Raw genomic sequence first — 20,002 nt, 5'->3', positions numbered from 1 at the left:
TTCTTCATTTTCTTTTCTGTCACAAGAGTCTCCAGGACTGCGCTTCAGATATTTGTTCTTTAATGATTGTCTTCAGCCTCGCCATCTCCCCACGCAGTACATGCCTTGCACAATCAATTTCTAACCCTATGCGCAAAAAAGGAAAGAAAAAAAAGCAAGAAAGGAAAAGAGCATGAATGCGTGAAGCAAGTTAGCTTCGGCCTAGTCAAACGCCTTATATGCTTGCTATTGTCTTGAAGTGTACTGCGTTTGCTTTCACGGCTTCAGTTCCACGAGTACATAGGCTTCTTGGAGTATTGCGTTCGGATTATAGCATGGTGCATTCATATTAAATACACGGTTATCTTATCATAGGGTAGAAAAGAAGAATACTTGAACGTAATGATACAAACCCTTAACAGTCTCACCAAAAGGCAAAGGAGAAGTTGATGTTCAAAAAGCCTGATATATATATATATATATATATATATATATATATACCAACATATTAGCGCTTTTATGCTGCCCAGAAGGCGCACGCAAAGGTTCTTGCGACACCAATTAAAAAAAACATGCAAGAGGAGCTAGATTTGGGTTCACTGTATTACAAAATTCCAAACAAGTTTGAAGCGAAATCATAACGAGATTGTAACGTCAGAAACTCTGATCTTGTGAGTCACCTCGCCACGGCAAAGTATAAGATATAAAAACGCGAAACTAGCCATGACCTTGCTGCTCGCCCGCAAGGGTGCTTCCCCGCACAGGAAGTTAGCATCGCAAGTAAGCACACGGTACAGGGGCGTTTTGTTGAATACTGTTTTCGCCGTTTTCATATGTGGTGTCGAGCGATTGTCACTACTATTTGTGTCTAATGAATATGCAGATAAGGTAAGAATACAAAGGCTTGCTTGCACTCTGAATATTTAGTAGATGTGCAAAGCCCCACTGCTGTGAACTATTCCATTTCACGACCACCACTTTCTATCACCATCTTCTGCAACATGTCAATCATTACACTTTTTTTTAATGACTGATATTCATTTTACTGTTCTTTGATAGCCTGTTTTTGATAACCTGTTTTGTTCGTGCGTTCATCAGTAAATATAGAAGTATAGCCTCGTAATACTTCACAAAGATTGTCCCGTAGATTTTTTTTTATTTTATTATTATTCATTGCCACGAGCCTCATATACACTCGTACACCATTCCGTTGTTCTTTAGGCCGCACTTCACGACAATTATTTGTCACTTCTCTGGCAGCTGGAAATCTTTTTGTTCCACTGGCGAAGTTGATGGCACGTTGACCGATCTTCTACTTACGAGAGATACTTACGAGAGATTGCAGCAGAATCGCGTATTCCGACCAAAGCAGGGCGCGATATGCGCATCGTGTCCTTCAGGATCGGCCAATCCACGCGACGGACGGGAAGATAACAGAATCACCGTGAAGTAATGCTCGGAAAATAGAACCACGGAAAGGTTTCTCTTTTCCTTTGCCTCTCTTCTTGGTGACACAAGAGTAAGTGCACGACGACATCAATAGTAGCAAAAAAAAAAAAAAATAATAGCACGCAAAACACAAAATATATGAGAAAACAAGTCTGGCTACTCATTAGCAGAACAGGAAACTCGGCTAGTCGGTGAGAGAGACGCACGGCGCAAGGCACGGAGGTGCGTGTGTGTTTTAACTTGATCTCGTGTCGTACATTTCTCGGTGCAGCGCATCGCGCTCTTCATTGATTCTTATCATCGCTGTACTCCATGCTGACACCCAGCATTTATTCGTCGTCATCTCAATATCTTGCTATGCGTAGCAGGACGATTTCCCGGGAGTCTCGTTTGGTAACTTATCACCATCGTCTCTCTTTCGCTCCTTTATAATCGAACGTTCGACACAGCCCTCTTGTTCCTCCTCGAAATGCGCCGCGGTTTTCTTTTTTCTTTTTCTAATCAGCAGCAAACCCATCCGAATAAGTGTATAAAGGCGTTTCTGAGAGTTGACGGAGCGGGCGACACTTCCAAGAACAGCGCAGGGGGGGTTGAAGACGTCGCACCCGACACGCACAGCTCGCCCTTGACAGAATGAAAACAACAGCAATCGAACAACTAGCTGCTTGAAAACAGGAGGTGCGTGAAAGGACCTTCTTTCGAGTCTTATAGCTGTGGACGTAACACGCCTTCTCTTTATATGGCGACTCGTACGAGTTCATTCGCTCCGATAGGGAAAATGCGACAACGGAAGCGCGCGCTCGCTTCGCGCAAGAGGGGCTGGTGCGGAAATATCGCCCCCCCCCCCCCCCCCCTCCCCGCGCCCGCCGCCAATTAAGATATGAGAGATTTCTGACGAGATAACAGGAAGCGCGGAGCTCGCCGTCATCTCGCAAAGTGGAACCCGGCGGAACGTCGACGGCCGGCCCCGAAAGCGAATGGGCGGCCGATCGAAGAGGCCGCGCGGTGCCGCCATCTCTCGGCAGGGTGACAAAACTGACGCGGCCGGTTTGCCCGTGGTTTTCCCCTTTCGCCGGCCGAGCTGCGCGGCAGTGCTCACCGAGAATCTTCTTCTACACGATCGCAAACTTCACCATATTCTAATCAGGCTTGTAAGTTAAAAAAATTTACATGTAATCAGTTACTCGTAATCAGTCACAGTTTATCGAAGTTTTCTAATTAATCGATCACTCTTAGTAACGAATTGCGTGTAATCATTTGCTTTAATGACGAGACAAGCCGTAGCTGCCGACACAGCTTTGAGCACCCTAATTTGGCAGGTTCTATATACAATAGAACGCTACACTATTGTGTCACGTAGCAACTTCAAGAAGGCGCCTGTTCAGAAAGGCACGACCCGGGCGCTCAGTTATTGGTTTTTCCGTCTTTATATGCTCCACCACATACATGTTGGCAGACAAATTGAACCGGTTATGCTATGACTAGATAGGGATAGTCACTTCGGGCTTTGATGCCAAAAAAAGAAAGAAAACCTATGAATTGTTTTCTGTTTAACTTTTTATTGGCCAGGCCAGGATCGGCTTGTCCGAGCGCCAGCTGCAGATAAGCACTGCGCGTGGTTATCTGGGATTGCAGCTGCGCATCTCGGAGGTCACGCGCTGTTCATCATAGAGGACCGACATCCGAGCATCGCGGCATTGAGTAAACGACAATCTTGTGCGCAAGGTGTTCGTGTACGTTACAACACAGCCCTTCTCTTTAACGCGCACCTTCATCGAGTTCTCAGTTTCCCTACAGATGTCGTCATATAAAAAGTGAGGGAAGATGACGGAAGAAAATTTTGGAAGGCAATTGTGAGTGACGATAAACAATGTGTGAATGGCTCAAGAGGATGACTTGGAAAGAACCAAGTCAGCTCGTTCTGCTCGTATTAACTGTATTGGTGCAATGTTAACACGTTGGAGGAAAGTAACGTCAAAGTAATCGATTACATCTTTAGTACTTGTTGAACTTTTATGAGGCGGTAATTGGTAACTGTAATCAAATACATTTTTGAAAGAATAATTGCACTTGTAATTTGTTACCTTTTTTTTGTCTGTAACGTGTACAAGTCTGTTCCTAATACGCTTTATAGTCTCACCATGACAGCATTCACACCGGTTATTGGCACAGGTGAAGCGAACAAGTTCGTCGCAAAGCTTATAGAAGGAATCAAAGTTCGGAGATTTTTTCAAGGATTGCATCACAGGGCTTAACAGCGCAGAGAAGACGAAGACCGAAGAGATGACGGGAGCAGTCGTCTTGTCTTCTTTCTTCGTCTTCCCTCCGCTGTTAGCCCAATCGTGCGACCTTCCGAAAGGCTGAGTCGCTTTCGTTCGTCGAAAAGCGATCGCTTCGGGTCAGTCCGCTCGCTGCTCTACTTTTTCAGCTCCGCCACTGTGGGAGTCGCAAAACTGCTGAACCAATCAGCGGTGCAAGAGCAGGACGTCGTCGGCACACACTGGCGCTGAACCGCATCAATCGCGATACATTCAGGTGTGGCGACGGGCATGTCGCGATCGCTATATAGTGTGAACACGTCTCGCCGTCAGTCGCTCCCTCGTTTGTCGCCAGTCGTGGTCGGTCGCGCGAATTGGCCAGTGCGAATCTCGCCCAACTCCTTGCATTGCAGTGGGTACGTACGGGTCAACCTACACTGGTACGCATACGGCTGCGTACGTACGGGTATACGTGCGGGTCAACCGTACGTGGGATGGATGCGCATGGTCTCGTCTCCAACCAACGACGAGAACCAGAAGCAGGGCTCCGGCTCCACCGTTCGCCTCTGAATGGCATCCCACGTGACGCCGACTGAAGTTTCACGGAAGGATTAGTAACGGACAATGGGCGATCCTTTCCCGCCTCTCTATAGAACTCGCTGCCGGCTTCTCGCTACCGATTGGCTAATACGAGCCCTGGCCTTGGCTATACATATACTCGTACGGAGTTGCTGAGACTTGGCATATAATTTATAGCACTTGATTGGGCGGCCATGCTTCGAACTGTTTGAAGAGCGATCGCACTTCCGCCGCGTCGAACTGTATGCAGCGTATTTTTTCTTTTGTTTTTTTGCGAGTCACAGAACGAGAACCCCTCGAGTGGCGTGCCTTGGTGGTCGTCTACAGTAAATAATAATTAACTAATTGGTAAAAAGTAAAACTACGGAAAACCTATTTTCTTTTGTATTTTTTTCTTTCCTTTTAATTTTCACAGGTCTAGCCTAATAAACTGCGATCCATCATTGTCGCATAAATGTTGTTGCTCGTGCGTGACGAGAAAGGGCGAAATGGTACTGTACCGAACCATTTCAGTGCCAGTGCAGTACCAAAGTACAATACGATCAACTGTTAAAAGGGAACGTCGGTAGGTGATGAAGTTAATACAGATGAAATGCTTCCACTATATCGATAAAAAAATGAAGGAGACTGATAGGACGCCTTAGGCTGCGAAATCGATGCATGTCTTATCGGCAGCCCAATAAAGCTGAGTGTTCTCCTTGAAAAGTGTACTAGACATTGAACTGATTCTTTTCATGCTTCTTTGTGTATAGTCTACGATTATATGCGCGGTGAATAAATACTATCAGAACGTGTACTTTACTGCACCTCGCGACAAACAATGGCAAGCCACGACTCACCCTCATAAGCTCCTATATATAATCGCTGAGCGACAAGGTATGTGGGTCTCATACTGGTGCTTGCCACGAAGGTTTACCGTATACATGTGCTTACAAGCAAGGGTAATTCTGTGCAGCAATCTTAAATCTCAATGGCGTAACAATAAAAACTCAGCGGGTGCGTATTGGCAGCGATTCTCGCTGCCAATACATACGCTACATACATACAGCGCTACATACGCTCACGGTGCAAAGGTGCGCGGTCTGCTCGCCAGACGGCGCTAACGACGCTTCAAAAAAGCGGGATAGACGTCTGGAGCGAGGCGGGAACAACCACCTGCCGTCGGCGGCGCGATCACTCCTTGCGATATCTCGCAAGACAAACGCCGCGGAGTATTTACGCCAGCAGATAAGGGATATCAGATGACGCCTTAAAAACACTCCGCACCTACTACGATCGCGATTCACGGGATGTACATTTCGTCAGTCGCCGCAGATAGCGGAAATCGTCGCATCAAACCGCTGCGCCCGCTTCAGCGTCTGTTCAGCGTCTGCAGGAGGTGCATTATAAGGGAGCGGTGGCAGTTCTTATCAGAAAAAGAAGTATTATATACGGAGAGCTTCTCCGAACACGCGAGCAGCTATAGCGCAGGTTACGTTGGCGTCAAAACAGAAACATCGCGTGGGTATCGGCAGTTATCCCGAGACTTCCGCGTGACTGACTTTTTAAAAATGTAGCGAGAGAGTCGACTCGGCCTCGCGTCTATATATATGAACTCTCCGTTCTAGATATGTCGCGCGGCTTATGTATACCGCGCAGCAACGAAAACGTGCAAAGAAAAAAAAAAGGATGAAAGACGGCACAGTGGTGGTGTGGCTTTAGGTCGTCGCGCTGACGCAGCGCGCACTTGACCGAAGAGTATATAGAGGCACGTGCCAGTTGCACGTTCAGGGCGCCGCGCTTCTACGTAAGTGGCGTGACTGCCACAAGTTTCAACGGTCGTCGCGGGCCGTCTCAGTATTTCACGCGCGCGTACTCCAGCAAGCTCACCGCGTTTACTCGTCGCGTGCATGTGGAGGCTGCACGCGATTATGGGGAAACCTGTATAGTATCACATTTTCGTCCTCTTTCTTTACCTTTCTTTATCTTTTTTTTTTTTTTTTTCAGCGTGCGCGCGTATTCTTCCCGCGCGGACTCGCGCTGACCGGGAAGAGGGTCGTCGCTCAGACAAATAACGAGCAATTACCGCGCCCATGTGAGAAAACCCGGGCCGTGTGTTTTGTGTGAGCGCGCGCGCGCGACTTCTCTGTATACGCCATGCGGCGGCATCAGTTGACGTCGCGATTTTCTTTTTCCCGAACGCGCGAGGAACGTGTACGGCGTTGCGGGGCAAAAGTCGCGGCTAATGCACTGCCTGGCGTCACGCCAAGACGCTGTAAAAAATGCGGCAGCTGGAGCCGAGAGAATTATGCACACGGACACGTCACGTGGGAAACTGTATAGCTGTACACGTATATTGACAGTCGTTGTATACGAGAAAAAAAGACTCTCGTATTGCGCGAACGATGATTCTTGGTTGATTAAAGTTGGCGTCTGTGGGGCGTCCCACATGCTGCGAACTTCCGCGTCACCGTGCGTGTGGCAGGGCAGGGGAAGCGAAGTGTATTCCCTCCCAAATCGGGACACCCCAACAACCAATGTCGGTCTGCACTTATATTCCCCATGGCGCACGTAGTGGAGAATAAGCTTTCTGTCGCTCGACACGATTGGCCGCTTTAGATGCGTGCGACTGGGTATTGAAGCCCACTTCCCGGAGTATGTGTTTGTGAAAAAATAAATATAAAAGAAAAACATCGAATGTGGGGTGTAGACGGGTCGGATATTTCATAATGATGATTATAATTTACTGCCATCCCCTTTGAAACGGGCCGTGACAAATAGCCACCTAGATTGCTTAAGTTAATCAGGTAATCTATACATTTTTTTCGTTCTAGCATTTTTTTTTGTATACATCTACTTCATCTTTCTTTTTATTCTGTTTCTCAAAACTTCTGTATGTACCTTGTACCGCCACCTATGCCTGTAACGGATCTCGTCGTATAAATCTCTTGTCAGCTTTTTTTTTTTTTTTTTTTTCACCAATACCTTAAACGTATCTTGCTTATCTCGAGTGCTGATAGGTCGATGCTAGCATCCACTTCACATGCAAGCGCATCAGGAAGGTGTACGTTACCTACGGGTCTCACTGGCTGAGTACCTTCGCATACCATGCACTTTCGATGTCAGCGGCACCTAGCGGTGAATCAGAGCACCAGACTGCGTACTATCGCCTTTATAAAGATGGGCCGCAGTAATTGGAAGAGAATATGACTTTGCATACGAGCAAAGTTCCCCTGGCGTCGCACGTGGCGCCTCAGGCCCGCTCCGTGCCATGATAAAACGCAGGAAGTGATCAGAACCCGCCTGCGATTTGGCATTTACGCGATCAGACACTTTCTATTTTTGTCATCTTTATTACCTTTAAAGTATGGTATAAGGAAAAGGGCAGAAATGATCCCTTTCCCCTCGCCCAGATAGATAGATAGATAGATAGATAGATAGATAGATAGATAGATAGATAGATAGATAGATAGATAGATAGATAGATAGATAGATAGATAGATAGATAGATAGTACCCTTTCGCTATGACAGTAAAGTTTATACGCGCCCGCTCCATCTCAAATTGCACACGCGCACACACACACACACACACACACACACACACACACACACACATACACACACACACACACACACACACACACACACACACACACACACACACACACGCACGCACGCACGCACGCACGCACGCACACACACACACACACACACCACACACACACCACACACACACACACACACACACACACGCACGCACGCACGCACGCACGCACGCACTCAGTGCATTGACACTGCACCACCCGCCGTCATTTTCCTGTACCACCACGCCAAATTATCACCCCTGCCGGCAACGCATGGTGCCTTTCCCCCTCCTCCTCCTCCTCCTCCTCGTCCTTTGCCTACCCAGATTAGGCGCTGCGCGTGCTAGGAAAAAGAAAAGTGCTCTGCCCTGCAGGGACGTACACGACCTTCTTCTCTACCCGCGCGCACGCATCTCGTGCGCGTGCTCGGGCGGGGTGGAGAGAGAGAGAGAGAGGCTTAGCTTGGGCGCCGTGGCATAATTTGCCACCCAAGGTCCCCCCGTTTGGCCAGCAAATAAGCCTGCATGGTCTGCCGTGTCTCGTCGACTTCTGCAATACCAACTGCACACGTGCAGCTCCACCGAAAAGCGTGGATTTATCGCCGGCGCTGGGAAAGCATCGAAGGCTACAGGCGTGCACTCTGCTTCCGCTCGCATGACGCGTTGTCTTGCAATGCCGAGGCGAACGGGTCGGTGTCTCCGTACTTGGCCGCGGGGCGAGCCTTCGATTCTGGTGTACGTAGGATGGGGGCTTCCTTTTCTTCCTTGCTATCTTGTTTAATTGAACATCAACAAGCTTTCTGCACAAGCTGGCGCGTTACGAACGTCTATTTCAATTTCATATCTGCTATTTTATTAATTCAAATATTTATGACCATCACAGCACGGCGCTCGAGGATCGAGACCAGCCAATGCCGGCTAGGCTTTCTTGCAAGAATGGAGCTGCCTTTATTTCAACAGCAGCGACTATGATAGGCAAGCTATGGCTACGCTGTCAGTCACGACGCCAAGAACAAAAGAAGAGCGAAGGAGGTTCGGAAGGTGGTAGAATAACAAAACATTCTATAGAATATATAGCGACGAATGTCACCAACATCTCAACTATCGTAAACGAAATCAGTCAGACAATCATCAATCAGTGCGTGAAAACGAGCAGTTACCGAGTTAAGCGATGTAATTCTAGTGGATAATTGACGGTGCTTCGCGGCTTTGGCTATACGGGAACACCGGATTGATACGTCGAGCATAAAAAAATTTTTCTTGAACGCGCATTTTTATTGTACGTTATCTAAGCCCAAATGGTCACTCGCATTGGAATGCGGCCGCCCCGGCCGGGGATCTGAACCGTTATGTCGACCGTGTGCTCAGCACGGTGATATGTCGAAGCCGGTTGACTGCATACACACACTCGAGGGGTTTGAAACTTGACCTAAATAGCAGACATTAGCTAAACGAAGCAAGTGGCTCTCCCTGATGAAAAAAATAATAATAAAGAGAATCGTCAAAAGCTAAACCGGAACAAATCGTGCGCGGGGTGCTCTGCGGAAATGAAGCGCGGAATTGAATGCCGCGCGGGCATAAATCGACGGTTTCGTGAGGAAAGCCGCGAATGGCTGTCGCGAATCAGAAACCCGTAGAACGGGTGTGTGTATATATATACGTTGGGGCGACAGGTGTGCATTCTTATAGCGCGCTCTGCTAGCGGAAGTAGTTAGTTCGTTTGGCGTGCGGCAAGCTGGCGTTCTTTGTAGACTCGCATTTTTCATTTTCTCAATCTTCTCGTAAGCCCTTCGCAGCCTTGGTGTTCTGTCGAACGCAGCGCGAAAACGGGATGTTTCCGCCTTTAGTTGTCGCCTCTCAGAGAGGTGTTCATGGCTTAATTCTTTTTATAGCACATGCACTGGACGCTGAAGATGCGTATAGGAAGAAGTTGAACCTGGTCTGGTTGGTATTTACTGTTTGGCATGCGTTTACCGCTAAAGAAAGAGGATGCGTGTGCGTTATGCGTATCGACCGCCCCTTTCGTTATTCGTGTTTTCTTTCGCGGTTTTCTCTTCTTCCTATAGCGGCGAACATGTCACGCATGACACGATGATTTGATGTAATACGTGATTTGGCGAGGTCGACGTTGAACACAACTTAAAAATAAAGAAGGGAAGAAAAGTAAAAGAAACGAAACGCTTTGTCGGGCATGTTTCCCTCTTTCGAAGGTTTGAGCATTACACCTAGCGGATTCCAGAATTATGCGATTGGTATACAAATGCGTGTTTCCCAGACAGCGAATATTTTAGGGGATGCCGAATTATTCCGGCGGATTCTCGAGACATTTAGCTTATTCCAGTGCAATTTAAATATTCCACGAGAGGAACCTTACGAGAAAAAGTAGAATGAGAAAATGAGAACACATATTTCCAGAAACGTCTCCATCTTCAAGTGGAGTAACTCGTTGCTGTCGCCGTAAAAGGCGCTGTTGATGATCATTATACATCACTATGGTGCATATAAATGTGTGCGTACGTGTGTGTGCGTACGTACGTACGTGTGTGTGTGTGTGTGTGTGTGTGTGTGTGTGTGCGTGTGCGTGCGTGTGTGTGTGTGTGTGTGTGTGCGTGCGTGCGTGCGTGCGTGCGTGCGTGCGTGCGTGCGTGCGTGCGTGCGTGCGTGCGTGCGTGCGTGCGTGCGTGCGTGCGAGTGTGTGTGTGTGGGGGGGGGGGGTATCTCGTGTGCAGGGCACATTATCGCGTACGCGCGCATGCGAGGGCCGATCGAATTAATTTACAGCTTAAAGCATTTCTTGCACACTTAGCGCATGCAGCATTGTCGAATGTCGACGCACGCACGATAAACGCAATTATACACAGCGCGCCGATAAGTGGCGCAGCACGCTTCCATCACGTGACCGATCCGTCTCTACATATCGCTATATACACGCACTCGTGAACACACACACACACTCGCATAACGCCAGCTCGGCGCCCTGCAACATTGTGTCGAACCGCGTTCGTCGCGACCGCATATCTATAGAGAGTTCCGCGACATGTAGGCCTCGGACCGAGGAGACGCGAGCGATTGATCAAAGTCACACACACAGCGTATACCGCGCAGGTTTTCTTTCTTATTTATTTCTTTTTTTTTTCACGCACGCCGCGCGCGTCACACAACACCCGTTTCCGCCGCGCCGTCGGCTTCGTTACGCAGACCGATTACGCAGACCCCCTCTCGCTATAGCGAACACGTTAACCGACAAACGCCATCCGAAACTTTTCAAAGCTTAGCTGAGCCGTCGTCGTTAGCGACCGTGCGCCTGCTTTCCAAGCTCACACACATACACACGCACGCTAACTCGCCCTAATCAGGGCGCCGCTTTCGTTCCTTGGTGTGCGCGTTTGTTTGTGCCTGTTTGTGTGTTTGTGCGTGTGTTTGCGCGCGTCTGTGAACAAAACACAACCCGCCCGCCCGCCGGCTGGTTGCCACTGGCTGGCAAGGCTAACAGCCTCCTCGGAGTCGACGTCGTCCCCTTTCGGCTGTGCCTTCGAGGAGCGGTTTGCCTCGAGCCTGTAGCTCCTGTAACGCGAGCGAGCCGATGCCGCTCGTTCTGCGCCTGCCGTGCATGCGTGCGTGCATGCGTGCGCTCTGTATGCGAAGCGACTCGTCCGCGCGCTGTACACAGCGGAGGAAGCGAGCAAAGCCCAGCGCACTCCTCCTTCTCCCTCCGCGCCAGCGTGATCTAGATCATGCGGATGCGTTTAAATCTTTAATTTCTAGCTCGTAAAAGAGGAAGAGACGTACGCGGCACGTATTATACTTAGGCAGCTAGTGCGCATGCGCGAATCTTCTGCGTATAAGAACGGCGGTCGCTGTGTGTGTGTGTGTGTACGTGGTGTACGTAGGGACGCGTTCGATCAAGGCGGCCACGCCCGCGGGCCATGCGTGTGTGTCGGTTTTGCGGAATTCCAACCACGGATCGACTTTGTTTCGTGTCCTTTTCTTTCCTTCTTTTTTTTCTTTTTTTTTTTGAATTGGGCATCGTGACTTCTTTTCCTAAATGCATGGCTTTTGTGTGTGTATACGGCTTTGCATTGATTTGCTTTATGTATACTGCTCTCTCTGTCTCGCCCCGTCGCCTCACCTGCCGGCTTCGAGGTTGTTATACAGAGAGGAGCTTATAGTGATCGCGGTTCGATAGGCCTCGGGAGGAGCCATCAAGGCCGGCAGCGCGAGAGGAAACAAAGGTCTCGCAGCCTCGGGCGCGGATGATTCCTGAAAGAGGTCGGGTCTTATATATATATATATGCTGCGAAACGGAGGACTTGGCTGAATGCAGCGCGCAGTTCCAGAAACATTTTTGAGCCTGCGCGAGCTGAACGTTTCGAGGTCGCTCTTTGCACGTGCGATGGCCTTGCGGCTTAAAGGGACGCTTATACGTGGTAATATAACGCTAGCAGTATGAGTTAGTTACGCTTGTGCAATGTAAAAGAAAAAGTAAAAGGAAGAAAAGAAAGAAAGCCTGTCCGAGAGGATGCGCTTAACTGAGATGACATTTCGAACTTGTCATTTTCCTTCCATATTTATTTTTCTTGCGTTTAACGAAAGTTCAAGCAATACAAACATTGGTAAATATCCACGGTAAAGCGTCCGAGCGTCCTAATTAATAACAGTCATTTTTACAAACGAGTTTTGGTTTCGGCAATGCAGGAAGTCCATGGATGCGTCATGACGTCATGATTCATTGACTCGCTCTGTTCCTGCGATTGCTGCAGCATCTACGCGCGAGCGCAAATCTTGCTATTCAACATGACGTCACAGCAATATCGACAACGCCGGGTCCGGTAATTTCGAGACCTTTTTTTTAAAAATATTTGCGTTCATTCATTTGTTTTTAACGTACAAGGCACTATCCGTGGGTTAGGGCCAAAAGTGGGCTATTCACTTCCTGATGGGGTCCTGTTCGCGCTGGGCGCTACTACAAGAGTGATTATGTTACAAAATGAACATATGTTCCTACAAATATGAAAAGAGTAGTTAGCTGTCACACAACAACTTCAATATTACGCAATTTACACAATAACCAATGCTATAATAAAATTAAAATACATTGTAAATATTTCCCGACTTTCATACTTGCTAAGCGACCTTCTTTTATGTGGGGGAAGCGTGTGGCAGAGTTTATACGACCTCGAAAACAAGCGTATATGAGACTTTCTTATTATGCCTGAAGAAGGAACTGAAGATAAATTAATATTAAATTCTGAGGTTTTACGTGTCAAAACCCCAATATCATTATAAGACACGCCGTGGTGAAAGACTGGGGTTAATTTCGACCCGCTAATGTTATTTAACGTGCACGTCAAACGTTGCACAGAAAGAAAGTAAACTACGCACCACCGTTAGCTGAGTAACATTTAATTAACCGCTTCAGTCAAGATACGCTTCACACAGATGCCACCATGTGCGTTGAATCTTCGTAATCTTTCTTTTTTTTTTCACAACCCATTCCGAATATTAATTTAGATAATGGCTATAATGCCTTTCAACACGTGACAATCAGTCAACTCCCTATCGATTGCTGCTCAGGAATGCAACCTAAGAAGACTGTCTTAGGTTTATCAAGTCAACAAATAAAGTTGTTCTTTCTCTCTCTCTCTCTCTCTCTGAACTCCACAGGTCTGAAGTAGCAGATTTAAACACACATTCAATACAATACTTTTACAACCCTTATTGACAGTGGTCTTCATCCAAAAAGCTCGAGTACTCGCGACGCCTGCGGCAGAAAGGATGTTGTTTTATCATCCACTTTCATTGCCATTAATTTATTATTTCTTTAATTCAACTAGTAAGTACAACCTCCCCTGTGTTGCCCTTGGTGTCTTTGTTTCTTGGCTTTTAATCATATGATTAATAAGAATCGCGTCCCTCGGTTAACCACCTTTTCTTTTCTCTATATATGTATAAGCCAACAAACAAGGACACCAAGGATAACACAGCTGAAATTGTACTAATCGAATTATATATATATATATATATATATATATATATATATATATATATATATATATATATATATATATATATATATATATATATATTCTGCCCCTATCACCATTTGTCCGCTGTGACACGGAAAAGTATCCGCGACCTCGTACGCATGCAGCAGAACTCTACAGGTACAGAGCCACTATTCGCTATCTATCATTCGCTTACCTTTATGAACAAACAAACAAACAAAGAAAACGAGGAAAAGAAAAGGCCATCCGGTCGTGTGCCATGGCGTGATGTACTAAAGACAGAAAATGACAAGAGGAAGAAGAAGAAACAATGTATTCCTTATAATGCCTCATGCAATATATTTATTTTCTTGCGTTTCCGCGAAATTTTGTTCTTTATAGTTACTAATTTCATCTGTCGTGTGGGCGATCCCATGCGTGGGCATGCGCCCAGTGATGGAATAAACAAGCATCAACATCCGACAAGATCCGTGGCGTTTATCAGCAAATGAGATACCAGGGGCCCATGGTGACCGGTCAGTAGTCAATTGTAATGTTTCAAGGACATGAGACTGCGTTTGGCCATCTCGGAAGGACGTATTAGTTCCCGGTGTAGTGTAATTATATGCTCGCCGACCGACACGAGTGCATCATCTGTTATATATATATATATATTTTACGTTGCTATTTGCTTCGCATAGACCGAACTTCACTAATTCCATCGCTTTCTTCTTCTTTCCTTCTTTTCAGATTTTTCCTTTATTTGATGCATTTTCTTTTCCCATCAGTTGCTGTTGAACATATCTCTTTTTCCTGTCTCGTGCTAACCACCCGTGTTTCCTTCGATGATACGAGACAGACACACGCCAAAAGCGAAGCCTCCGAGATCGCCGTGATTGCCGCAGACGCTAACGGCGCTAAATTACCCCGGTGGGCGTGTGGTCAAGGTAATTGGTCGAATACGTATACGCCATACGAGGAACTTTTTTGACACTGAAGAGAGTCGGTTTATTAGAAGCCATTTCTTCTTCTTTTTTTTTACCCCCTGAGGTAAAGCCGATTGTGTGTATTTAGAAAGAACTGGTTTTGTCACCGTTACTGCGCCCTACAGTCCCGTTGCGGTGATCGCAATCTCGTTGTTTATTGCAGCCCCTCGTTACACGGTGCTGCATTTGTTCGACGAGCCGTTTTTCGTCTTGCAAATAAAGGTGAGCGCATCGTCGTCCATGTTTGCGACAGTCTGTTCCATTCTAATCGTTGTTCTTGGGGCGTCCATGAGGAAGTAAATGTAACAAATGTATTGTTGACCACAGAGTGTCCTTTTACGAAGAGAAAAACAAGCCGAGTACAATTGCAGTGTTTTGCGTTTGGTAATTACAGGTTACGTGCGTCTTTATGTCCTTGTCGTAGATGTCGCTACGACGAGTGTAAGGACCCTCTTTTGAAAAACCGTTGCGAGATCGGCACAACAGAAGCGTTCACCTGTCGCGCAGCTGATTGCGGTCGGTCGAGATGAACTGCACAGTTTAGAAACGATTACGTACGCCTACTCGTCTGCTTGCCAAGAGAACAATAAAATAGAAATAAAATATAAAGTGACCGCCTTTAGCGACGTAATCACAGAGTGCAGCGAAGATGAGTACACTTATTTCCTATTTCCGTATACTTCCAAAATCGTGCCTGTTTGTCTGCACGCGTCGATATGGCGACGCCAAGCTGGAGCGTTAGCAAAATTAACGGGAGTCACAGTTCCCCTCATCTCGCAGGCTCCAACTGTGTTATATCGTGAGAAAAGGCAGCGATTGACATTGCTGTTGTTGTCGTCGTCGTCGTCGTCGTTGTTTTGTTGTTGTTGTTGCGTCGCCAGAGATTCGATGGTTCGACTGCCAGTTCGAGTGGCTGGTACGCGCGTGATCTTTATTTGCCCTGTTCCAGCTCTGTAATACCATTATAACGGCCGGTGTTTTGTCGAGACACGTGACAGATCGACGAGAAAGGCACGAATACGGCAAGAACCTTCGCCCGGATGTCGCCTGTGTAAGCACTTCATGCTTTCATAAAGAACCTGCTTCTTTTCTTCGTTTTTTTAAAGCGAAGCTTTCTATGTCACACTGATTCGTCCGTGAGCGTCGAAAACACACTGCAGGAAAGCCAGCTTACACGTCTGCGTAGAACACTATACAGTTTGCATTCGCAGTGCCGCGCCAGCGTCGACTGGCCTGCCGGTCAGTGCCTGACAACGGCGCGAAGCGACGAGCACAGCGAGAGTGGCGCATGCGCACAAAGTTCACTGGAAGCGCAAGTTGCGTCTGCTAGGCATGACACCACCCCTGTCGCGATTAACGGAGGTTCCCTACTTATCGGAGACAGCAAGTGCGCGTGGATACGGCCTCGTCTTAGGATCTGGAAAAAAAAAAAAATCAAAGTCCCTTTCTTAAAGAAAGATGGTTGTACGCCACGCTGCCCAGACGAACTCTATATATCTGCATAGCATTACGCGCGTCACGCAATGCATTCCCGACCGTCACCGTGGGTCGGCCGCGGGTGCAGCGCACAGCAGAAGCGGCTGCCGTACGCGAACGTACGCGCGACTAAGATCGTGGCCGTAAGGCCGATTCCGTGAGTCGGCAACGGTATGCAGAAGCCATGTGGGAGGCGCTTGTGCAGTCGAGATGCCTATACTGGCCCTGTGATCGTCGGTGTGTACATCAGAACGAACACGTCTCGTTGTGACGCGGAAACGTCCCTGGCAGGAACGGTGAAGACCTCAAGGGCCACATAGTTCGCCAATCCTCGTGTGCGGTGACATTAACATCGATGAGGCGAAAGAGCACGGCAAATGGATCGAGAGTTTCATGATAGATCGCTACTCGCTTAAACTGAAGACGCTACAGAGACCCACGACGAAACAGCGTTCCTGCATTGATATCATGTTTGCAAGCAGGCCGTGTCGCGTTACGATGGCAGAGCCTCTGACCCACAGCTATCACAAGGCAATAATGTGCAAGTGTAGAGTCGTCCGTGAAAGTGCGAGTGTGTGCGTGTAATCATATATGTTCTATATATATGGTTATATATGTTCTGAAATAAAGGCTATGCAACTTGACGAAATGTGTCTTCATTCAACGTTCAAAAAATACAATGCTAAAGAAGCAATCAAATCACATATGCATAGCATCGGGTCGTTCAGCATTTGTTGGGTTCGTTGCGTGGTCGTTGGCTTTGAACTTTGATTCAGTTCGCATTTGGGGAAAGCTTCGCCTTCAACCATACTTCTTTAAGAAAGGGGCTTTGATTTCTTTTTTCTAAGTTTTTTAAGCTCTTCACATGGTGATGCCGCTTTACATGAGATGCACTCGGTTGATGAGGTATACATTTTCTGCACCGATCACCGTTGTATATAGAACACATTCCCCGGGCTGCGCGTGTAGAGGGTTACCCACAGGCTCGAAGCATTTGGCACAAGCAGCTGGACAAGGAGGCACTAATCGAAACACGTGTTTCATTATTTCTTTCTTTCTTTCTTTCGCTCTCAATTCGTTTCCCGAATCCAGCGGAATAAGGAACGTGCGCGCGCGGTGATACATTTCAAATGGCGAAGGCGGGGGAGGGGGGACCGCTTAAAAACAAGAGGCAGTAGACCTGGAACGGTGCGTTTTGAGAACGAAGAGAGCAGGTAAAGAAGCAAACAAGAAGTAAAGAAAGAAAACAAGCGAAGAGACGGAATGAAGCGGAGGCACGAAGAGATGCACTGAGACGCACGAACTCGTCCTCGATTCGCAAAAAGAAAGAAAGAAAGAAAGAAAGAAAGAAAGAAAGAAAGAAAGAAAGGTGTACTCGCTACGGTGGCCCCTTTCCGAGTTTATGCTCCTCGGCGCGGCAGGCGCATTTTATTCCGCGGTGCCCGAGATCGATACGTCGAGAAGGGTTTCTTCTTCGTCTTGTGCACCCCCCTTTTTCTTCCTTCTTTTAGCGCGTCTATACAGGCACACGCACACACACACACACACATTCAGTTGGCGCAAGCGGGCCCGTTGCGCGTGGCGTCGCGCGAGAGCCTCTTTATCATCTCCTCCTCCCCCTCCTCCGTGATCGCCATTCTCAGCGCAAGCCTCACAACCCTCCCCCACGCCTTCTCATCCCGGTGCCGATCCCCGTCCGCGAGGCCGATGATAAAGGCCGTTTTAAGCCGTAAAGGATCGTCGGTACGCGCGGAGGTATATTCCCCCTCCGAGCGTTCGCCCTTTGTTTTTACGACTCCTGAGCGTCCATTACTTCCTTTGCGCGTTTCTTTATCTTTTTATTTTGTATTTGCGCGTCCGGACGCTCCTCCTCCGCCGTCGGCAGCGCCGGCGAAGCGCATGACTGGGTACAAACCACGTACGGAGAGCGCGTGCCTGGCCAAGCGCAGCTGTTGATGTTGCCGTTGATTCTGAAGACGTTGAAGCTTTCCGCGCAGCTGTCGATGTTGCCGTTGATTCTGAAGACGTTGAAGCTTTCCCGCATATGCACCGCCCGGAATGGGAACGAAATAAACCGTACGGGCTCCCGTGGTCGCCGCCCCTCGATTGTGGTAACCGAAGCTGCGCCTATACCTGAAACCATTTGCAACAAAGTAAAGCGAAGGAGGAGCGCCTTTGGTTGGTATCCGTATACGTGCTGGCGTTTGTTCGGGACCGGCCGTGGCGCATGTCTGCGTTGGTATCACCTGCGCTGCCTCGATCCTTAGCTAATATTAGCGTCGCGCCTTTTGGGCACTATTGTAGGTTAATCAGCGTTCCATTCGCGGTCGTCACAGCCACGATCTGTCGAAATTGCAGTATATATATATATTCCAGTGCGGTGTTGGCGTCGGACGTCGTCTCGCGCGAAAAATCGATCCAGTTCCACAACCACGCCGGGCCTTCGCGTGGCGCAGGGACGTTACTGAAATAATTGAATTCCTCAAAGTAAAATGCGTCTGAAGAATCGTAAAGTACGACCTAAAACACAACCTACAGACATGATAGCGTCGGATTGTAATTTGAATACGCCAGTAAAAATGATCCTGTTAGGCGGAAACTCGAACACAAACCCCCTTTTCCAGCGTTTCTACCATTCACGGAGCGGCGCGGCCCTCTCACTTCCTTGCAACACCATCCAGATGGCGCTCGCCTCCGCGCATCCGCAAGAAAGCTGCGGTTGTCGGGAAGCGCGGGAAGCAGCCGGGGATCTTTGAATGCTATCGCGTTTCGCTCTTAAAAGGCGAAGCTTAAGCATCCTCCAATTTTTAATTTTTTTAATACGAAAATTACATGGGAAAGCGAGGTAGTCAATACAATATATCTCGAGCTCTTCAACTATATATGTAGGACGTCTGTCATAGCTCGCGTGCGCAGGCTTTTTTTGCCCGCGAAGCCCCACAAGAGCCGAACGCCAGGCCTCTGAGTGAAATGACAGTGATTGACCCGCCGCCTGTAATTAGTCGTCGTTTTGTTTCACCGTCCGATCCGTTCGGTTGTACACCTCGTGCGAGGAGAATAAACTTTATTGCCCGAAGGAACTCCTCGTGGTTAAACTCCTTGTGGCCGGGCCTGGTCCAGGGTCGCCAGTTGGCTTCCTAGTGCCAGCTCGGAAAGCCGTGCCTCCCGAGACCACGTCGCGAGTGTTTGCGACGAGCTCGCCAGCCTGCAGATGCTGCCTGGGCTGGGCGCTCCGTACGCTGGTAAGTAACGCGTGTCAGTGTGGCCGTTGCACCAGGGACACGTCCTGGTTGTGGACGTTGCGGTTTCCACGACCCGAGATGCCGACACCGCGAGAGGCCCCACGTTATAGATATAGTATATCCACGCGCATAGCGGCTGCATGGTTTTGCGATTCCGTGAAAGTTAGTTGCAAACGCGTCGCTTAAAAGACTATCTAGTGACAAGGCACTGTGCAATGCAAGTGCGGGCAAGGCTATTACCGTGAGGGACACAGACTCGCTGGCTGCGCGGTGCCCTTGTCTCGGCAGTAAAAAGTGCGTCGTGTCACCTGACGCACTCTCTCCAAGGAGCTTTGTCTGCAAGCGCCGCAGCAAGGACTAAATCGTGTTCCAGGCACGATGAGCACACTGCACAGACCGTGCACGTGTGCCTTCTTCGGCTTGAAATACTATCGACTAAATCTAGTTTCTGGCGTGATGGGCTCACTGATAAACTCCTTTGTGCCA

The 20,002-nt window shown here is 48.2% G+C and overlaps 1 protein-coding gene across 2 annotated transcripts in view; it reads right to left on the bottom strand.

Annotated features, from left to right (window-relative positions):
* The window catches only part of LOC126522802 (GATA-binding factor 2-like), a 299,824-nt gene that overhangs the window by 109,235 nt on the left and 170,587 nt on the right, over positions 1-20,002 (bottom strand). The gene's annotated exons all lie outside the window — the stretch shown is intronic.

This window comes from Dermacentor andersoni, chromosome 6 (assembly GCF_023375885.2).
Source record: "Dermacentor andersoni chromosome 6, qqDerAnde1_hic_scaffold, whole genome shotgun sequence".
NCBI classification, from domain to species: domain Eukaryota; kingdom Metazoa; phylum Arthropoda; class Arachnida; order Ixodida; family Ixodidae; genus Dermacentor; species Dermacentor andersoni.
The sequence above is the reverse complement of the archived record's forward strand: the minus strand, read 5'-3'. Positions and strand labels throughout refer to the sequence as shown.